At 44.3% G+C, this 17,837-nt stretch overlaps 1 protein-coding gene across 3 annotated transcripts in view; it reads right to left on the bottom strand.

The window, feature by feature from the left end:
* Positions 1 to 17,837, bottom strand: part of TAFA4 (TAFA chemokine like family member 4) — a 170,938-nt gene that overhangs the window by 22,761 nt on the left and 130,340 nt on the right. The gene's annotated exons all lie outside the window — the stretch shown is intronic.

Below are 17,837 nucleotides of genomic sequence, written 5' to 3'. Positions count from 1 at the left end.
GCCCGGCCAGCCCTGGTGGCTGTGTCCTGCTGCTTTCTGGCTGTGCTGCAGTGCTACTGGCTAGGGAGGCTGAAGCCACGACCCCAAGCACACATAGTATACGAAGGGATGGGCAGGAAGCCAGAAGCTGGAAGTCGGAGCTGAGGCGGCCCTGCAGCGCTGCGTTCACCATGGAGCTGGACAGGGAGCAGCTGTCGGTGCGACCAGCTTTGGAGTCAGAGGGGCTGCACTTCCTGCATGTCACCAGTGAGTCCCCACAAGCCCGTGGTGCACCAGCCAGGCTGGGTGGAGCCTGGGGAGGCCTTTCCCTCCTGGAGTCGTTCTTCCCAGTGTGGCGAAATCAGCTGCTTTTTTTTTCCTATTTATTTTTTTTATTGGAAAGCAAGCTCTGGGCTTGTGGTTCCTGGGATCCCTGGTCCATAGCATGTGCCTCCAGGCCTCACTGTGCCTCCCTCCCCCGCTCCTGCATTGAGCATCTGGCCCCTGGTGGTCAGTGCGCATCATAGTGACTGGTCAACTGGTCGTTCTGGTCATTCTGTTGTAATGGTCACTGGGCTTTTATTATATAGGCTGTATATAACAATGTCAGAGGAGGGAGGTGAGGGCAAGATGACAGAGCAGGAAGATCTTGGGCTCACCTCCTTCCACCAACACATCAAAACTAACTGCAGAACAGATTCTCTACAACCGAGAATATAGAGAAAAAGCCACATAGAGATGGGTAAGGGGTCAGCAGAGAGGCATTCCACAGTGGGAGGGATATCACAACCTGGAGGTTGCCTGGAGGAGTGAGGTATCTGACCCACCTCAGGCTCTCCAGCGTGGGGACCTGCTCCAGGAAGAAGATCCCCTAACATCTGGTTGTAAGAACCAGCAAGGATTGTGTTCCAGAAACTGAGGGCTCTGGGAAAGTGAGCACCCTCCCTCCCAGTCTGTGCACAAGTCACTCATTCTGAATCAAAGCACAGGGGTCATTCATGAGAGATATATTGACTAATTTTAGGGTGACCGCTGGAGTTATTTGGTGGACTCTCTCTGGGAAAGGAGGCAATAGTGAGTGGCTTTCTCTCCTTGTTTGTTTTGTTTGCTCTCTGCTCTCCAGCCTGCCTGACACTCTCCATTATGCTGACCATTCCACCCAGCATTCCCCTGAGGACCTACCCAGCCAACCACCTTCCAAAACAGCACTCTGCTCCCCGCCCTAGAACTCAGTGGCAGCCCAGGTGGCCTTGAAAGTGGGGGCTCTGTCCCCACCTCCTGGAGATGGCTGGGAACATCCCCAAAGTGGGGTTGAGGGGCCATACCCTGCGCACTAATGTACCCACAATAGTAGTGACAAGGCCTCAGCCATCCACCCTGGAGGCTGCTCTGTACACCAGCAACAGTGGCAGCAGGCCAGGCCAGAGGCTAGCCCAACCCCCCACTACCCCTCAGCAAGCCAGGCCATCAGACAAATGAGCTGCAGACCAACCCACCGAACACAGTGCCCTCAACAGTTGCAGCCCAAGCACAACAAGAGCATACACAGCCCACACAGGGGATGCCCTGGAAAACCGGGCCCTGGTGACCAAGGAGTTGCGCTACTTGCCCCACGGACACCTTATACATAAGGTCACTCTTCCAATACTGTGAGACATACCTAATACACAGAAACAGAGTCTTAGGCCAAATGAGGAGACACAAAATTTCTTCCAAATTAGAAAACAAGACAAAACCCTAAGAAAAGAACTAAATGTAGTGAAGACAGGCAACCAACCAAATAAAAAGTTCAAAGTAATGGTCATAAGAGTGCTCACCAAACTTGGGAGATGAGTGGATAAAGAAAGGAATAACTTCAACAAAGATAAAAACATCAGAACTAAATAATACAATAATTAAAGAAAAATATACTAGAGAACATCAATAGCAAATATGAGGCAAAAGAACAGGTCAGTGACATGGTAGACAAAATAGTGGAAATCACCGAATTGGAAAACCAAAAATAAATACATTTTAAAAATGAGGAGAGTGTGAGGGACCTCTGAGACAAAATTAGGCATTCTACCATTGGCATTATAGAGTCCCAGGAGAAGAGAGGGAAAAGGACAGAAACAAAAACTTCCCTAACCTGGCAAATAAAATAGGCATCCAAGTCCAAGAAGCACAGGAACATTCTCCAAGATAGACCACATTAGGCCACAGACAATTCTCAATTAATCTATATATATAAAAGGCTAATATGTTAAGTGTCCCTCCTACTGTCCAACCAGTCTCTATGATGCACACTGACTACCGGGAGCAGACACTCAACACAGGAGCTGCCGAGCTGCAGTGACGGCAGTGGTGGTTCTTGGGTGATGCACCCCAAAATGAGAGAGGAGGGACCCCAATTCCTCATGGGGCCTCATGATTCCACCTTCGGCCATGGGTTATGTTGTTGCTGGGGCACTGTCGGCCCCAAATCTGGTTTACTGCACGTTTGAGTTCGTGTTCCACACCCCGTACGATAGCAACTTTGCAAAGTGCCCTCTGGCACTCCGGGACCCCATGGGGGATATCGGAGAGCCAGTTTTGGCCCAATCCCCACAGGCCAGGTGGAGGGCCCCACCTGCCGGAGGGACCCCGCTCACTCCACAGACGCCAGGGAGGAATGGTGGGAGGTTGGCTCCAGGGTGTGTCCAGCCGGTTTCACCCAGTGCCACCCCACCAGCCACCTTCTAATTAATTTCCTTTCAATGTGCATGAATCCATGCACCAGGTCACTAGTTTAAGAATAAAATAATATCGCCCTAACTGGTTTGGCTCAGTGGATAGAGCGTCGGCCTGCGGACTGAAAGGTCCCAGGTTCGATTCCAGTCAAGGGCATGTACCTTGGTTGCGGGCACATCCCCAGTAGGGGGTGTACAGGAGGCAGCTGATCGATGTTTCTCTCTCATCGATGTTTCTAGCTCTCTATCCCTCTCCTTCTCCCTTCCTCTCTATAAAAAATCAATAAAATATATTTTTAAAAAAATAAAAATAAAAATAAAGAATAAAATAATATCAAGTGTCTTCTCAGACCACAATGGTATGAAACTAGGAACCAATTATAAGAAAAAATGAAAAAGCACAAACACATGGAGCTAAACAATATGCTACTAAATGATTAATGGGTTAACAAAGAAATCAAAGAAAAAGAAAAATATCTTAAGACAAATGAAAGTGAAAACACAACATTCTAAAATCTATGGGACACAGCAAAAACAGTTCTAAGATTGAAGTTCATAGTGATACAGTCCGACCTCAAAAAATAAGAAAAATCTCAAATAACAAATGTAACCTTACACCTAAGGCAACTAGAAAAGAAAGGAAAAACAAAGCCAAAAGTTATTAGAAAGAAAGATATAATAAAGATCAGAGCGGAAATAAATGTAATACAGTCTTTAGAAAACAATAGAAACTAGATCAATGAAACTAGAGCTGGTTATTTTGAAAAGAAAAAAAAAATTGATAAACTTTTAGCCAGAATCATAAAGAAAAAAAGAGAAAGGACTCAAAAAAATAAAATGGGAAATAAAGTGGGAAAGTTTCAACTGACACCACGGAAATACAAGGAATCATAAGAGATTACTACAAATAATTATACTGTCACTATTTGCAGATGACATAATACTATATATAGAAACCCCCCCAAAAAAAACTCCACCAAAAACTATGAAAACTAAAAAATGAATTCAGCAAAGCTGTCGAACACAAAATTAATATAAGAACTCAGTTGTGGCCCTAGCCAGTTTGGCTCAGTGGATAGAGCATCAGCCTGTGGACTGAAGGGCTGAAGGGTCCTGGGTTCAATTCAGGTCATAGGCACATGCTGGGGTTGTGGGCTCAATCCCCAGTGTAGGCTGTGTAGGAGGCAGCTGATCAATGATTCTTTCTCATCATTTATGTTTCTATCTCTCTCTCCCTCTCCCTGAAATCAATAAAAGTATTTTTTTTTTTAAGAAAAGAAATCAGTTGTGGCCTGGCCAGTGTGGGTCAGTGATAGAGCATTGACCCAAGAACCAAGAGGTCACTGGTTCAATTCCAATGGGGGGGCGGGGAATATAGGAGGCAGCCGATCGATGTTTCTCTCTCATCTGTATTTATATCTCTCTATCCTTCTTCTCTCTCTAAAATCAATAAAAACATATTTTTAAAAAAGAAATCAGTTATATTTTTATACACTAACTAGAGGCCTGGTGCACAAAATTTGTGCACTGGGGGGGAGGGGTGTCCCTCAGCCCAGCCTGTACCCTTTCTAAACTGGGACCCCCTCAGGGGATGTCTGACTGCCGGTTTAGGCCTGATCCCGTAGGGATCACCCCCAACTTCCCTTCTCTGCAGGCCTGGTTCCCACCAACTGCCCTCCCCTGCCGGCCATCAGGTAATGACGTGGGAGTGGCCATCTTGTGACAACATGGGGGCAACCATCTTGTGACAACGTGTGGGTGGCCATATTGTGGAGGCCATCTTGTGATGATGGGGGTGGCCATCTTGTGATGACATGAGGGCAGCCATCTTGTGATGACATGGGGGTTGCCATCTTGTGGTGGCCATCTTGTGAGAAGTGGGGGTGGCCATCTTGTTACACGAGGGTGTGAGAGTCAATTTGCATATTACCTCTTTATTATATAGGATAACAAACCATTGGGAAGAGCAATCAAGGAAAAAAATCTCATTTACAATTGCATCAAAAATAATAAAATACACAGGAATAAATTTAACCAAGGAGGTGAAAGACTGGAAACTATAAGATATTGAAGAAAGAAACTGGGAACACAAATAAATGAAAAGGTACACCATGCTTACAGTATTGTTAAATGTCTGAACTGCCCACAAAGCATTCATAGGGTCAATGCAATCCCTATCAAAATACCAATAGCATTTTTCACAGAACTAGAACAAATAATCTTAAAATTTATATGGAATACAAAAGACCTCAAATAGCTAAAGCAATCTTGAAAAAGAAGAACAAAGTTGAAGGTGTCATACTCACTGATTTTATACTACAAAGCTATAGTCATCAAAACAGTCTGATACTGGCAAAAAAGTAGACACATAAATCAATGGAACAAGATAAATAGCTCAGAAATGAACCCACTCCCACATGGTCAATTAATCTATAACAAAGGAGGCAAGAACATACAATGGGGAAAATACAGTCTATTCAATAAATGGTGTGGAGAAAACTGGACAGCTACATGCAAAAACATGAAAGTAGACCATTTTCTTACAGTATTTTAAAAAATAAACGCAAAATGGATTAAAGACTTAAATGCAAGATAAGACACCATAAAACTCCTAGAATAAAACATAAGTAGTAAATTCTTTGATATCAATCTTAGTAATAATTTTCTGTGTATGTCTCCCCAAGCAAGGGCAATGAAACCAACAATAAACAAATCAAACTGCATTAAACTAAAGAGATTTTGCAAAGGAAAGGAAACTATCAACGAAATTAAAAGGCAACCCACTAAATGGCAGAATACATTTGCAATTTTGATACATGCAACAAGGGTTTAATATCCAAAATATATAATAACCTCATATAAGTCAACATTTTTAAAAAACTCTGTTTTAAAATTAGACAGAGGACCTGAATAGACATTTTCCCAAAGAAGATATACAGATGGCCAACAGACACATGAAAAGATGCTCAACATCCCTAATCATCAGGAAATGCAAATCAAATCCCAATGAAATCACCTCACACCTGTCAGGTTGGCTATTAAAAAAAAAAAAAAGTGTTGTTGAGAATGTAGAGAAAAGGAAACCCTCAGGCACTGTTGGTGGGAATGCAGATTGTTGCAACCACTATGGGAAACAGTATGGAGGTTCCTCACATAGGACTGCCATGTGACCCAGCAATTCCACTTCTGGCTATCTATCAAAAATAAAAAAACTAATTCAAAAATACATGCACACCCTGTTCATTGCAGCATTATTTAAAATAGCCAAGATATGGAAGCAACCTCAGTGGCCACTGATAGATGAACAGATAAAGAAGATGTGGTATACACAGACACACACACAATGGAATATTACTCAGCCATAAAAAAGAATGAAATCTTACCATCTGAAACAACATGAATGGAGTATTAAGTGAATTCAGACAGAGAAAGAGAAATACTATATGATCTCATTAATATGTGGAATCCAAAAAATAAACAAACAAAACAAAAACAGTCTCATAGACAGAGAACAGACTGATAGTTGCTGAGCGGAAGGGGGTGGGGTGAAGAGTGAGAAACATGAAGGGGATTAAAAGGTACAAATTTCCAGTTATAAAATCAGTAAGTCACAGACTATAATGTAAAACATAGGGAATAGAGTCAATAATATAAAAATAACGTTGTAGGGTGTTGGGTGGTTACTAGACTTATTGTGGTGATCACCTTATTAGGCATATAAATGCTGAATGAACATATTGTACAACTTAAACTAATGTAACACTGTATTATTAACTATATTTTAATTTTTAAAACTTTTTAAAGGAAGAATTCACAGTGAGAAAGATGATACTTCAGTGATCATTTGATCATTTCTTCTTCCAGCATGCATTTTTCAGGGTTGTTTGATATTTTTTACAGTGGCTATGTTTTGTTTTTCATATAAAAACAAAAAAGGTAAGTTTGAACACTTTTTAAAGCTCTCAAGAATAGTGCAAATAACTTCTATGAGCCTGTGGTAGAAAGAAATTCGGCCCCCAAAAGATTCAACCCATGGTTATGTTATATTACTTACATGGCACAGATTTTGCAGGTATCATTAAGGTTACTAATAGATTTTAATAAAGAGAAATCAGTCAGACAGTGAAAGACAAATACCATATGATTTCACTAGTATGTGGGATCTAAAAAACAAACGAAGAACATAGAAACTCAGAGATGCAGAGAACAAAATGGCAGTTGCTAGATTGGAGTGAGTTGGGGGCTGGGTGAAAAGGGGATTAAGAAGTACAATGACCAGTTATAAACAGAGTCATGGGTGTGTAAAGCAGTGTGGAGAACACAGTCAATAACAGAGCAACACCTGTATGGGTTGTCAGAGAGGTCCTGAACTTCCAGGGCAATCACTTTGTAACAGGGAGCAGGTTGTTTAATTTATATCACAATACATTTTATTACTTAGGGGTCTCTTGTTATAGCAACAGAAACTGACCCAAGCCAAATTAATCCAAAGAGAATTTATTGGAAAAGTATCAGGAGACTGCAGAACCAAGAGAGAAATTATCTTAATAAGTGGAATGTTCCTCGTGGCTGACCCTGAATGAATCACTCCATTGTATGAGTCTGTCATACTGCTCAAGGCAAGATCAGCTGTGAAACCACCATCTCAGCCCCCAACCATCCCTCCTCCTAGTATCCACAGCTTTGTGCAGTCCCTTCCCACATGGAAACAGCTTGGTCTTTATCAGTGGTCAGCAAACTCATTAGTCAACAGAGCCAAATATCAACAGTACAACGATTGAAATTTCTTTTGAGAGCCAAATTTTTTAAACTTAAACTTCTTCTAACACCACTTCTTCAAAATAGACTTGCCCAGGCTGTGGTATTTTGTGGAAGAGCCACATTCAAGGGGCCAAAGAGCCACATGCGGCTCGTGAGCCACAGTTTGCCAACCACGGGTCTTTATGATCAAGGGCAGGCAGTAGAAGTGATGGCACATCACTTCCGAGACTGGGTGGCCACTCGGTGCACCTCCGATCACGCCCTCTAGGGAAAGCATGGTAAGAGAGGCCCTGGATAGAGGCCTGTGTGGCAAGAAATTGAGGTCTGCAGCCAACGTCCCAGAAGTGAACTGGTAAGCAGACTACCTTCCCCACTGGCCAGTGCTGCTCTGTGGTAGCTGTCACTGCCATGTTAGGTTATAAAAGACAGCAGCACACTCACTTGCCTGCTCACCACTCACTCTGGGGAAACCATGTTTTGTGTAGCTTTATGAAGAGACTGCCGGGCCCACAACTGAAGTCTACTGCCATCAGTCAGTCATCTGAGTGAATGGAGGTGCAACCTACCACCATCCTCCACTGAGTCTTCAAAGACTGAACGACCAGCAACAGCTCAACTGGAATCCGACCAACGAGGCAGGCCCACCCCACTGAGCCACTCCCAGATTCCTGATGCTCATAATCCATGTAAAATAGCTTGTGGATTGGTTTAAGCTTCTAACATTTCAGCTAATTTGTTGCATGACAACAAATAACTAAACTACCAACTCAGGCTGCACCAAGATGCAGGGACTGAGCTTTGCTCTGATAAAAGCAACATAAACAGGAGTGCAAAGGAGGCAAGGTTTAGAAATGACTAATAAAAGGCAACCTTTTTGAGCACCATCATGCTTCTCAGAACACCATTTACATATAAATGATTCTGTGAATTACAAGCAATCGCATCACTCATTAGAAGAGGTTTCCGCAGGGTTTCCCGCTAAGAAAGGCTTTCCTTGGCTCCTGCTGTTTGGTAATGTGTTTCACAAAACCAGTTTAAAAATATTCCATAATTCTGACTTTTCATCCATAAAGACAGGCCTTCCACAAAATAAGCTTCATGTTATTCTGAATTTTTTTCTGGCCCTTCCATGTCATACTATCTTAAATATTGGTGGGAGCAAAATTCAGTGACTGGTAAAAACAAATACTAAGGGGAAGTTCCATTTGTAAAACATATAAGAGAAGAACCAGTTCCCAGAGAAGCAACCCCAGTGTGAGAGGTTCAACCTGCTACACAAGAAAGCATAAATGTGAAAGAAGTACTCCTATATAATAAAAGCCTAATATACTAAGTGTCTGGTCGTCCGTTCAACCAATCAAGCATAATATGCTAATGATATGTTAAGGCTGCTCAACTGCTCACTATGATGTGCACTGACCACCAGGGGGCAGATAGTCGACCAGTTGACCAGTCGCTATGATGTGACTGACCACCAGGGGGCAGATGCTCCAACTGGTAGGTTAGCTTGCTGCTGGGGTCTGGCTGATCGGGACTGAGCGAGATAGGCCAGACATGCCCTGGAGCTCTCCCATGGTCCCTCCCCAGCTGGCCAACCTCCCGCACTCCTCCCTGGCCTCGATCATGCACCAGTGGGGTCCCTCGGCCTGACCTGCACCCTCTTGCAATCTGGGACCCCTCGGGGGATGTTGGAGAGCTGTTTTTGGCACGATCCTGCAGGCGTAAAAGGCTAATATACAAATCAACCAAATGGCAGAACGACTGGTTGCTATGACACGCACTGATCACCAGGGGGTAGACGCTCAATGCAGGAGCTGCCCCCTGGTGGTCAGTGCACTCCCACAGGAGGAGCGCCGCTCAGCCAGAAACCGGGCTCACGGCTGGCAAGCCCAGCGGCAGTGGCGGGAGCCTCTCCCACCTCCATGGCAGTGCTAAACCATCTCCCGAGGGCTCCCAGACTGTGAGAGGGCCCAGGCCAGGCTGAGGGACCACCACCCCCAAGTGCATGAATTTCGTGCACCAGGCCTCTAGTTAAAATATAAACTTAATCAAATGTTCACAACAAGAGTGTTGATTTCCCATAGGTAATTGTATGCAACTGTAAAAAAAAATGTAATAGTAATTTCAATGTCAGTAGTAACCCAGGGCTTTAACTCTGAGTAAGCAGAAAAGCAAGAACTGGGAAGAGTTGGTGGGAGATCCTTTTCTGGCCTCCAGTTGCAAATAAGCACTTCAGGTAACATACCTGACAGCTGACTAGCCATGTGGGGGCAGTGGGAATTCATCCCAGGTCCTGTCTCACCGACAGCCCTCCCTGCGGCCACTGTCTCAGTTTGCTCAAACTGCAATAACAAAATACAGACCAAGTGGCTCAAATGACAGGTAATTAATTTTTCATCATTTTGGTGGGTGGATGCAGAGATCAAGATACTGCCAATTCCATTCCTGGTGAGGGCCCTCTTCCTGGCTCTCAGCCACCACCTTCTAACCTGTCCGCACAGGGATATAGGGCTCTGGGTCACTTCCCCTTTTTGGTAAGGACACCGGCAACTATCAGATTAGGCCCGTCTTCATGACTTCATTTAACCTTTATCACCTCCTCACAGACCCTGTCTCCAAATACAGTCATATTAGGGTTAGGCCTTCAACATATGAGTTTGGGGCAGGAGTAGGGACACAAACATTCAGTCCATAATTGCCATCATGCCTTAATTAGATTTAAGTGACCCCAGGGAGTCTAGAATGAAAGCAGCTTTAAACCTGATTTAAAAAATAAAAGAAATATACTTTAGAAACTTCTTAGAATAGCCAAGAAGTGATTGGGACATTTATTAATAATACTAGAGGCCCAGTGCACGAATTCGTGCACGGGGAGGGTCCAGCTGGCCCGTCCTGATTGGGGCTGACGGGGGTGGGATGCCCAGGGGGAGAGGACGTGGGTGGTTGGCTGGCCAACACCGCCCCCTGGTCGAACTCCTGGTCGAACTCCCAGTCGAGGAGACAATTTGCATATTAGCCTTTTATTATATAGGATAGTATGCTTAGAATTTTGTTGTTATCTAGATAACCACTGACAAACGCAAATGAAAGGGGTTTTTTTTCCTATTCAAACTTGTCTGAATAATCAGCTTGCCTGGTCTAGGGTTTTATTTATTTTACAGCACCCACTATTGTATTTTACTGATTTTAAGGTACATATTTGTTCATTTTTTAACCTGTCGGGGGGTGTCACAACTGATAGCACCTTACCACAATAATTGGCATTGCTTTTCTTTGTTAGAAATACACATAACAGCAGTTTGTCTCACAACTGGCAGCATCTGGGATTTAATAAAATATGGTAACTTGCAGGCACTGTTCTAAATTCTTTGCAAATATTACCCTGTGTAATCTTATTAAAGTGCTACAATGCAGGTGCTATTTTTATTAGTTTTACATTTAACAAAATGTACAAAAATCAACTTACCTAAGGTCGCACAACTAGAAATTAGAAAGAGGTGAGCTTTGAACCCAGACAGTGTCTGTATTCTCACAGAACGAGGGGCAGGAGGAGTTATGTAGCTAATATCATCCCAACTACAGCCAATGTGGTGTTTTCCCCTTGGCAGGTCATAAGACATGGCTCAGTTTCCCAATGAAAACCGCTCTACCACTTGACAACAGTGTTTATGGGGCTCTGCATAAACGGCCTTTTCTAGATGTGTATACTGTTGGCACTAGACTATGATCTTTGAACATGCATGTGCCTTTACTTCTTTGTAGTCTACAGCTCCTGGCCTAGGAGATAGGAGCTCAGAAGCGAGTACTTAAGAATATCCAAAGCATGATGGCAGAAGATAAGGATCCAGTACAGGTTACACACTGATTATACTCGTTTGAACAGCACATTTTATAACATTGTATTAGAGTTCTACAGATAAACAGAACCAATAGGATATAAGTAGATATAAAGAATGAGGATGGAGAGAAGAGAGGAGAGGTTTGGGGAGGGAGGATGGGAAGGGAAAAAAGGAAATGGGAAGAGAGAGGAGAGGAGGAGAGATTGTGCTTGATTGGTTATGGGTCTTGGCAAGACCCAAGATCCAAAGGGTGAGTTGCAAGCTGGAGGCTTAGAAGACCTGACAGTTTAGCTCCAGTCTGAGCCCAAAGATCTGAGACCAGGGAACTGCTGGTGTCATTCCAGCTGAAAAGCTGTCAGGCTTGAGAACCAGCAAGAGCCTATTTGGGTTTGTATCCAAAGGCATAAAAAGACTGATATCCCAGTTCTAAAGCAGGAAGAATTCTCTCTTACTCAGGGGATAGTCAGGCTTTTTGTTCTATTCCCACCTTCAACTGATTGGATGAGACCCTCCCACATTAGGGAGGGCAATCTTCTTTACTCAAATGCCTTCCGAAACACCCTCACAGAAATACCCAGAATAACGTTTGACCAAATATCTGGGCATTCCCATGGCCTAGTCAAGCAGACATACAAAATTAACCATCACAATTATCACAACTGCAATATAGTGTTGCTAGATGGGAAAAAGTGAAAGCTGAGAACAGATAAAAAAAAAAAAAAAACTAGGCCAAAACCAGTTTTCTCAGTGGATAGAGCGTCGGCCTGTGGACTGAAGGGTCCCGGGTTCGATTCCGGTCAAGGGCACGTACCTTGGTTGCGGGCACATCCCCAGTAGGGGGTGTGCAGGAGGCAGCTGATCGATGTTTCTCTCTCATCGATGTTTCTAGCTCTCTATCCCTCTCCCTTCCTCTCTGTAAAAAATCAATAAAATATATTTAAAAAAAAAAAAAAAAAACTAGTGGCTTTGTGGCAAACTTACTTCTTTAACTCGGTACAGGAGAGATGCCTTGTTCAACAGCTTAGTACCAGAGAGAGGCCATTTCTCGTTAAAACAAAGGTGCGTTTTCCATTTTAAACAGTGGGGAATATTTTTGTTGGAGCTCTATCTTGAAAACTAAATCTATATACATGAGACCCATGCAATGAGTGGGAGGCTGTAGCTGAAACTTCCATATGGAGTTTCTTTTAGAGTTTCAAGGTATGGATTGGAGATGAGACTGGGTTATCTAGAGTGGAGCTGGCTAAGAGAGAAATGGGCCAGAGAGAAAAGCACACACTGTCCCCCTGAGCTGTCTGTTAATCCTCATCAGTGGCTGAGCCATTTCCTTTCCCATTTTGTCTGGGCAGGTAGATTGAAGGTGTTCATTCTGACTTATTTAACCAGCACTTAGATACAGAGCACTCTATGCCAGATGCCATTCTCAGTGCCCTTGGAGACATCCTATCTAATAAAGAGGGAATATGCAAATTGACCATCATGCCATAACAAGGTGGCTGCACCCACAGCAGAGGTGGGGATCCTGTAACACAGGCTGGCTGCACCCACAGCGGAGGCCAAGTTCCTGTAATGAGCCTTAACGAACAATCAGCAGGGACCTGAGGCTGCCTAGAGCTGGGCCAGGGCAGGGGACCTGAGGCCGCGCCCCCTGGCCCTGGCCAGGGGACCTCAAGGCGCATCTCCTGGCCCGGGCCAGGGAACCTCAGGCTGTGTCCCCTGCCCCGGCACTGGGCCAGGCAACTTGAGGCCGTACCCTCCACCTGGTGAGGCTTGACAGGGGTGGAGCCAGCTGGGTCTAGATCTAGCCCAATGGGAGTGGGGCCAGCCAGGTCTGGGTCTCATGCAATTTTGAGGCACACATGAGTGGGTGGGGACTTGACTCTGATTCCCGTGGCGCATGCAGGAGGGGGAAGATTTTCATATACATTTTGCTGACAGGAGGAAGATTTTCATATACATTTTACTAATTTTCTTTCATCTCTGACACTTCTATTATAGAGAAAGGGCAAATAGCAATATTAAAATATTTCCTCTAATTAATTCCCTTTTAATGTGCATGAATTTCGTGCACTGGGTCACTAGTCTATATAATAAAGAGGTAATATGCTAATTGGTCCTAACTGTGTTCTAGTCACAACCGGTCAACAGGCTGCTCATGCACAGGAGCTGATGGGCAGGGACAGGGGCGGGGACTTCCGCCCCCAGCGGAGGCGTGCGCAGGCCTTCCCAGAGCTAACATCACGCTGCCTTGGAGGTGAAGGCCGCTCCCGACAGAGGCACACACAGGCCTGCCACACCGCCCGGCCTGGAGTGGGGGGGCGTCAGGACAGGGCGGGGCCTCGGCAGAGAGCTCTTAGCACTCCTGCATCGGGGTTTGAAGGCGTGGAGAGGAAGGGAGAGAAGATGAGCACTTAAGGGGTTTAGGCCAGGAGGGGACAGCAGATAGGAAGTAAAGGGGATCAGGCCAGGAGGGGACAGCAGATAGGCAGTTAGGGGGATCAGACAAGGAGGGGAGAGCAGTTAGGGGCATCAGGCTGGCAGGGGAGCAATTATGGGCATCAGGTAGGCAGGTGAGCACATAGGAATCAGTGGTTCTGGATGGCAAGAGGGATCCCAGATTGGAGAGGGAGCCCTCCCCCCATGCACGAATAATTTCCTGCACTGGGCCTCTAGTATTTCATAAGTGGGGAAACTTGAAACTGTTTCTTAATTCTTTTCTACATTCTGAACATGCAATCAGGTTGCATATTTTCTTTACAAAAAGATGACTTAAAATATTGACGGGACTGTAAGATGTAAGAGGCTGGCCTTGGGTCCTCACTTCCCCAATTAGCTCACATGGACACGGTTCCAAGCCTTCTGGTAACGCTTTCCTAAAACAACTGATTGCCGTGGTATTGCCATAGAGGATGAGTAACTATATCTGGAGAGTAACTGTTTAAATGCACATTTTTATTCTTATTCTATATGCTTTTAAGAAAGTTATAAACAAGAGAGGACACAGCCAGCCAGAGCCTTTCCATTATAAAAGGGATAGACTACAAAACCATGTTTGCAACAGTTTCAGCTGAAACTACTTGGCGGCCCATAGAGAGACAGAAGGCAGCAGATTGGAGTGACTTTCTTCCTGCTGTTATTTCCCTTTTCCTTTGGTTCAACTCCTTTCTTCCCTCCCTCCTCCTGCACAGCACAAAAAATACACATAAATAAAATACCCACCCTCAAAGGGAAGCCTTGCCCCCCATGCTCATCTCAGAAGGCATTGATTTCATCTGCGTGGTGTTCCCTATGGCATCCTCAGGCCTTCGCTGCACAGACACAAAACAGAGGATGGAGAAGGCTGAAAACAAGATGTCATGAGATGAGAGCAGTCACCACCTTTGGAAAACATGCCCTGTATTCTTAGCATTTCCCTTAGAATTCCCTATCCCTGCCCCATCTTGGCTTTTAGTCACCAATGGAGATGTCACAATATAGAAATTAAGACCATTGTGGCCACAGGACATTCAGCTGGACAAACTTGGGACCTTAGTTGTAGAGACAAATATCTTCTGAGCCCTACAAGGTGCACAGCCCTCTGCTGGGGCTCGGGATAGAGCAGGAAAGGAGAGATGCCTCTGGGCTCGACAAGCAGAAACACCAAATGGAAACTCTCATGATTCTCCTGGGAGGAAATAGATTCTCCCACCTGCTCTGCCACAAAGGGAGAACCTGGACTGGGAGTGGGAATGGCTGAGCTATATGCCAGCTTCCAGACTTGAGTAATTTGACAGGAAAGTCTGTGGCCAACCTGGACAAGTTGGTGATAGAATGTTATGAAATGGGGGAAACCAAGATGGCGGCATAGGTAAACACCTAAACTGCTGCCTTGCACAACAATTTCAAAACTACAACTAAAAGACAAAACGGACATCATCCAGAACCACAGAAAGAATGTCTGAGTGGAAATTCTACAACTAGAAGGAAAGAGAAAAGCACACTGAGACTCAGAGGAGCTGCGGAAGGCAGAGGTACCAAGGCACAGGCACAAGGAGGGCTAGCAACTGAGTATGCACTGGCTTTCTCAAGCAGGAGGGAGACAAAAGCTCCCAACTTCTCTGAACACCAGTTCCAGGCGAGAATCTGGAGACCCAGACTCATTCGGGGAGAAACTGGACTGTCTGGCAGCGGGTGAAACTTGAGGGCGTCTTTCTCTCAGAGGTGCTTGCGGCAATTACTGCGGGACACTGAGACCCAGGGGCCTCTTAGGGCAGGGCTGACGGGAAGCCAATGCTGTCGGCTCCACCCTGAGACTCTGCCCCATCCAAGCTGAGCACAGAGGCTTTTGCAAGTCTTGTCTCATAAGGGTGTCTCCAGCACAGAAGTTCTCCCAGTGTAGACACAGCTGATCCTTGCAGCCAATTGACCTGGAGGTCAATTCCTCCCAGTGATACCAACAATAATCAAGGCTTAACTACAAGACTGCACACAGCCCACAAAGGGGTGCACCAAGAGTGTCCACCTCAGGTAACTGGGGAGGCTGAGCCACTGGGCCCTATAGGACACCTAGCACACAAAGCCACTCTATCAACTCAGGGAAGCAGCCAAAATGTGGAGACAAAAAACAGGTCACAAATGACAGAAATGGAGGAAAGCAAACGACTGGATATAGAGTTCAAAACCACGGTTATAAGGTTTTTCAAGAATTTTCTAGAAAAGGCCAATAAATTTAGCAAGACCCTCAAGGATATGAAAGAGGACCAACTAGAAATTAAGCATACACTGACTGAAATAAAAAATAATATACAGAGATCCAACAGCAGACAAGAGGATCACAAGAATCAAGTCAAAGATTTGAAATACGAAGAAGCAAAAAACACCCAACTGGAAAAGCAAAAAGAAAAAATAATCCAAAAATATGAAGAGAGCCCTAACCGGTTTGGCTCAGTGGATAGAGCGTCGGCCTGCAGACTCAAGGGTCCCAGGTTCGATTCCGGTCAAGGGCATGTACCTTGGTTGCGGGCATATCCCCAGTGGTGAGTGTGCAGGAGGCAGCTGATCGATGTTTCTCTCTCATCGGTGTTTCTAACTCTCTATCCCTCTCCCTTCCTCTCTGTAAAAAAAAAAAAAAAAAATATATATATATATATATATATATATATATATATATATATATATATATGAAGAGAGTGTAAGGAGCCTCTGGGACAACTTCAAGCATACCAACATCCGAATTATGGGGGTTCCAGAAGAAGAGAGAGAGCAAGATACTGAAAACCTATTTGAAGAAATAATGACCGAAAACTTCCCCCACCTGGTGAAAGAAATAGACTTACGAGTCCAGGAAGTGCACAGAACCCCAAACAAAAGGAATCCAAAGAGGACCACACAAAGACACATCATAATTAAAATGCCAAGGGCAAAAGACAAAGAGAGAATATTAAAAGCAGCAAGTGAAAAACAGTTAGTTACCTACAAGGGAGCACCCATACAATTGTCAGCTGCTTTCTCAATAGAAACTATGCAGGCCAGACGGGAGTGGCAAGAAATATTCAATGTGATGAATAGCAAGAACCTACAACCAAGATTACTCTACCCAGCAAAGGTATCATTCAGAATGGAAGGGCAGATAAAGAGCTTCACAGATAAGAAAAAGCTAAAGGAGTTCATCAACACCAAACCAGTATTATATGAAATGCTGAAAGGTATTCTTTAAGAAAAGGAAGAAGAAGAAAAAGGTAAAGATAAAAATTATTAACAACAAATACATATCTATCAACAAGTGAATCTAAAAATCAAGTGAATAAAAAATCTGATGAACAGAATAAAGTGGTGAATATAATAGAATCAGGGGCATAGAAAGGGAATGGACTGACAATCCTCGGGGGGAAAGCGGTGTGGGTGTGCGGGAGGAGACTGGACAAAAATCGTACACCTATGGATGAGGACAGTGGGTGGGGGGAAGGGCAGAGGGTGGGGTGGGAACCGGGAGGAGGGGAGCTATGGGGGGGAAAAAGAGGAACAATTGTAATAATCTGAACAATAAAGATTTATTAAATTTTAAAAAAGAATGTTATGAAACGGCCAGAAAAAATCTAGTATAACATTCCACTGCTAACAGCGACTATCTCTGAGAAATGAAACCAAGGAAAAGAATTTTTGGAATACACAAGGGCTGGTTTTATAATTAAAGAAAATGAAGTAACTGTAAACTAGAAGTAAGTGAAGCAGAAGCTCTGTTAACCCATGTACTGAAACAGGACTTTTCCAACTAGAGTATGTGAACCCCTGGAATACAGAGACTTTCCCACTAGGGATGTGAACCCCTGAATACACAGACTTTCCAAGGCAATCACTTTCCATATTATTCTCCATGAATTTTTTTTTACCTAAACATATAGGATGATCCTATGATAGAGGCACATGTATGCCTGCTCTCAGACCCCGCTCACCTTCTCCCACTTTATAAAGAAGAGTAATTTTTCTGCCGCCCATCATCTCACTGTGGCACTAGGAGAAACACGTCTAAAGCAACACCTAACAAAAGGAAGTTCGAAATGTGGTGTCAATG

Source organism: Plecotus auritus (genome assembly GCF_963455305.1).
Source record: "Plecotus auritus genome assembly, chromosome: 6".
Classification (NCBI taxonomy): Eukaryota; Metazoa; Chordata; class Mammalia; order Chiroptera; family Vespertilionidae; genus Plecotus; species Plecotus auritus.
The sequence above is the reverse complement of the archived record's forward strand: the minus strand, read 5'-3'. Positions and strand labels throughout refer to the sequence as shown.